Raw genomic sequence first — 5,178 nt, forward strand, 5'->3', positions numbered from 1 at the left:
CTTGCCTTTGCTCTGTGTCGTTTGTCGAAGCGCCGGCTACTCTACTAACACCACGCCAAACGCTACGTATCGTCACCGCAGCGAGATCCCGATGTTTTGTTTAACCCACCAACCTCATTCCGTTCACACTAAAGTAGAATTACAAATAGAACAATTGAAACAAAAAGAAACTAAACTAAGAAAGGAACGAAAGGCACTATGGTGGCTGTCCTTCTTACTACAACCTTTAGTCGTATAGCCTTCTCTCATCTACAGGTCAGCAGGGGAAAAACCGTAAGCCAAAAGCGAGGCTGGCACAAAGTAAGCGACGATACAACTAGCTCTGCGTAGTGAGATCTCAAGGGGCGCTATCGCTGTGGCTGCCCTACCAACGGCTGCTCCGTTTGCGGCAGCGGCGGCTTCGGTTATGACGGCCAGCTCGGCTGTTGACGTTCTCAGCTGAGCATTGTTTCGGCTCTCGTTGAGTATTCCGTTCAGGTGGCAGGCCAGCTATCTTGAACAGCTGTCGATGTCCGCACAGTGGTGGCGGTCGGCCGACGGCCGGTGATGAGTTGGCTGACTGCGTGTGTGCGCGGCCAATAAAACCATAGAAAACTTCTGCCGCAAACACGTTAGCGCCGACGCCGACAAAGATGATGGAGAAAGCTGAAAAAAGGAGCAACCGGTAGGAAGGAAAAGATGGATACGTGGTAGAGGTAAAGCTTTTGTTGGTCTGGCCGCACCGACCCCTTTACATTGTCGTCGTTTTAGTCGAGACCAGCCAGCGCATCAGCCACCTGTAGCAGAAAAAAGCGCTGAAAGAAGAACACTGTTCAAAGGTCATGCGCAGGCCTTGATCGGCCCTTGAGAGGCAACGCCTAAGAAGAATGGCATTACCCCAGTTGTACACATGAACGCCAGTGAAACACTGTAACAACCTGTGGCGCAATAACAAAGACTAAACAAAAACTGGACGCCCTAGAAGCTGACGCTCCTACCAGATGAGGCAGAAAGGTGCGATGACTCGGGAAAGTTTTTTCGAGGTGCTTCTTGGCCAGTAAATAATCATGTTCCCATAATATTGCAGTGGTGAGATGTTTGCTTACTGAGCTTTGGGAGTGAGGTGGTTTAGGTTGGAGATTAAAGCAGATGACGTTAGCTTTTTTTTTACTATGAAGTAGGTTTCAGAGCAGAGCAACGGCGTGTTCTGGGTAGGTAGTACGACTCTTTGGCGTGGCAACCGTGGGCAAAAAACATTCTGACCAATGCTGGTTCAAAACGTAGCATTAGCAAATGAAAACACAGGATTTATTATGAAAAAGGAGTTAGAAGAGGTAGTAGTTATTATGCTGCGTTACAGGTTTGTTGCAGAAACTTCAGCTATATCCAACAGGGTTCCTCCCGCCAGTCTTCAGAGCAAAGGTGATTCTAAAATGTTGTCCTTTATATGAGGATAACTGACGACCAGCTTAGGAAATTCGAAAACGGGTATATACCCTAAGTATCATGCCGTAGGCCAGCTGTCTAATCTAAATCTCGTAGGTCTTCGTAGTGAATAATTTGTTCCTTATAGTTGGATTTGATAAATTTGGTACTATTCTATTGATTCGTATGTCTTACGACTGTGTGTTTAGATCATATCTTTTGTTTCTACTTTGCATGGATTACTTAAATTTAAATCTTATCCATAATCAACCACTTCTTCAAATCACGCTCATTGACCTTTTGTTAAATACGAAGGATGTCAGAAGTACCATGCATCATGTGCAAACAAAATAAAGTTGTGTCCGAACTTCTGACAGTTTGCTCGCGACTGGAGAAGTGAGAACTGGCAGCGAGATTTTGGGCTAAGGATGAATGATCCTGAACATTTATCTCCTTAACATTATATGGTTAGCGTTACATGGGTTTCATTGCAAGGATAAATTTAGGTGAAGCTAGATGGTATCCTCTGATTAACCTAACTCAGTTATTTAGTAATGCGAACTTCGATCCCATTGTCTGGTATGACTCGGTAACTGAAATCAATTATGTTAGAAACAAGTATCATTGAAATTTCCTTGCGGGTGCTTGAATCGAGCTGGCTAGAATGCAGGCAAAAGCGCGTTCCATTACTGTTTGATCCAATCATCAAGCAAATAAATGCTTGTCGAACAACAGACGAATATGCAAGCCAAAGACAAAAAGACCAGAGAAAATAGAGTCCTTCCAGGTAGCAAATGGGTTTACGGATTTATCGTGGCTCTAAGCTTTGCTTCGTACGATGAAGGACAACTTATTCGAATGGCCCTTGAACGCTTGTTTACTAGAGCGGTACAATATCTCGACTGGCTGACTTCGTTCCGTTTTTCTCGGTCGCAATCGCTCAGGGTGGCTCGCGCGTACCTTCTCACACACTTGGTTTCTACACATTGTATATTGCATCCACCCATCCCTTTCTTTCAATATAGGCGCCTCTTTCATTGACATATCTATATTTTTATAGACGTATTTCTGCCCAGCCTCCTCCTGCTGCTTCTCGGGTTATCAAGCGCCCGTAGTCCTTAGCGGCGTGCATTTCAAGTGTAGATCTTTTTGAGATAGCTAACCCTACATGGTGAAAATCTATAAAGAGATCTCTAGTCGCTACTGTTGCTAACCCTTTTTCAAAGGTTCGTTTTTTTTGTTGTATGCCTGACAGCGCGGCGGGAAGCTTCGGCCGAACACAAACGCAAAATCGGAGCAAATCTTGGAAAGAGGAAAAGTACGAGCGGATACTGATTGATCCGCAAAAGACGAGAAAGACATTCTTAGAGATTTGGCCACGCAAAGGATGAGCGGGAGGTTGAGCTGAGCTGGACTGGGCCAGCCTGAGCAAACCTCCGGCACAAGGCCACAGCTACTCATATCGTACTTATGTAGCCGCTTATATTATCGATAGGCAGCCACGCGGTGCGGCCACTCACGTCAAAATGCTTCTTCAGATCATCGAGGAGCGTAAAGACATCTTGCTCTTGGAAGCTGTCGCCATAGGCCCCGCCATCCGAAACGCTCCCAACGAGTCCAAGGGTTAGCAGAGACGGCTAGCCAGCCAGCCAGCCAGCCAACGCCAATCTACGGAAGCCAAACATACGGAGGATGAGTACGATTGAAGATAGGGGGAAGCGAAAGAGCTGACTCATCTCAGTCGATCGAATGTGGGTTTGAGAACAGTTCTGAAGACGAACGGATCGAGATCTTGATAGTACGGCGATCTTCAGATTAGTTTATAGTCATTTCAACATAGCCTACAAAGCAAACGAAGACTAGCAGCAGCGAAAGCAACAGAACTGAAAAAACAAGTTTGCAGAAATGTCGAGCGAATTGGTGCTTTGGCAAATAGTATTAAGGCTCCTGCTGTAGGGATACGAAAATTGTTATTCAGCTCAGGGACACGAGCTGATCTAAAATTGAATGTTTTACTAACTGTCTTAAAAGATTACTAAAATTAGTTAAAGGAAGATTATGTCAAGAGACTTTCTACCGGATAAGGGGACAGAAGAACGTCTTAACCTCAATCAGCTGTGAAACACCGTAGATTATTTACAAAATCAGTAGCCCTTCAAAGTTTTTGTTCGCTGCCATAAGGAAAGGATAACAATGATTACTTCAAATAAATGATCTCCACTTGTTAAATTATTTTCCCTAGTTTACTGTTCTCATTTAACAGCATTCGAATGTAATCCCCTTGACCGTGAGTCATCCACTCGTTAGCGCGAACGCATAACTGTATACCGCATCTGTTGTTACTGAGTGAGATCCTGTGGCGGTATGAAATCCTATGAACGGGCTAGGAATATTACATTTAGCGTGGGCCATCTTGCTCGAGTCAATGGTATCACGTAGAGGGCATTTGCATGTGTGTGCATTTTTGCGCTGTGCATGCAATAAACAAGATCGATTGCGGTTCGGTGTCTTCCGTTATTATATTATGTTGCTAGTTGTAATGGTGGCAGTGGCAGTAGTACGAGGCAGCGACCGTGAACTATAGAAGCGTATTGGACGACTGCTTGTCCCTTGTGTAGAAGTTTCGTTGTTGTGCATCCAAAATCTGTGCATGGCTTTTCAATGCAACAGCGGCTACAGGAACAGAAATAACAGCTGGTAAGAGATGGCCCCCAGACGCGCAAAAGCATTCGTTTCCTCCCTTCAGCTTCATTCCTTTGTTTCCCGCTCCCCCCGCTGTTGTTACCTTTGACCAGTGCTAGTGAGAAATAACGAGCCGAGTCAAAGTAGGGAGCGATGACCAGGATTGACGGTATTATTATGGTGCAGATGGTTTTTTTCCACAGAGGACACAACCACGCTTCTTTTGCCATCCGTGCCCCTATAAGGGCTTCACTGCAGGAAAACTGCTCAAAATATTCAGTCAATTGATATTTGCTAAATTATATTATTTTCAATATATAGTACATGGCACGCATTCAGAGAATAAGGAAATTATTAGTCAAATAGTACTGGTCTTTTGTTGCTCTAGTTACGATGCTCTATAGGCAAACATGCTGCTTATAGACACTATGTACTGCATTTGAGTCACTTGCTCAAACAGTGTTTTCTTGTTCGTGCCGGAACTTATGCAATTTAAAATTGTGGTCATGACGATCGCACCCGACCAGGATGGGCGAAGAAGACCTACACGGCTGACAGTATTTGGGGCTGGCTTTATTTAGACCACCTTTTCAATTCCGAGCGATAAAACGTCATTGTTTTCAATTTCACCAACGTCATTTTCCGAGTCCTCCCACTGCTGCACATGTTTTAGTAGGAAACAAATGGCATTAAGTGAGCAAGAGGTTATTTGAATTGATGCGCTCCTTCTTGCTTTCGGATATTATCTTAAGAACAAAAAGCTTTGTCGTAATAATTTCTTCGGTCAAAAATGCTACATGCTTCCTATATCGTATCGTAATCTAGCTTCTGTACTGTGACAGGGGCCTGACACAAGGCCAACGTTTGAAAATGGCACTTGAGTTGACAGGATGTCATTTAGACGATAGCGTTTCGCAGGACTACGTTTATTGCTCGAAACTGTTTCGCACAGGTGGGCATTGACGTCAATGGGCTGTGTGTGGGTGAGTCACATCCGGCTGATCAGGTTGGCTCGTACTATCCTGACTCAAAAGTTATTCCCGTTAGTAGAGGATCCAAAGAGACTGTATTACCATATGTTCTACTGAGACA

The 5,178-nt window shown here is 44.5% G+C and overlaps 1 long non-coding RNA gene across 1 annotated transcript; it reads left to right on the top strand.

Annotated features, from left to right (window-relative positions):
• Positions 1 to 336: 336 nt before the first annotated feature.
• LOC111270683 (uncharacterized) lies at positions 337 to 3,645 on the top strand. The gene is made up of 3 exons (XR_002686406.2): positions 337 to 993; positions 1,340 to 1,401; positions 2,660 to 3,645. It is a non-coding gene; the product is annotated as an uncharacterized LOC111270683 (long non-coding RNA).
• Positions 3,646 to 5,178: the final 1,533 nt, after the last annotated feature.

Source organism: Varroa jacobsoni, unplaced genomic scaffold (genome assembly GCF_002532875.2).
Source record: "Varroa jacobsoni isolate VJ856 unplaced genomic scaffold, vjacob_1.0 contig00058, whole genome shotgun sequence".
Taxonomy (NCBI): Eukaryota; Metazoa; Arthropoda; class Arachnida; order Mesostigmata; family Varroidae; genus Varroa; species Varroa jacobsoni.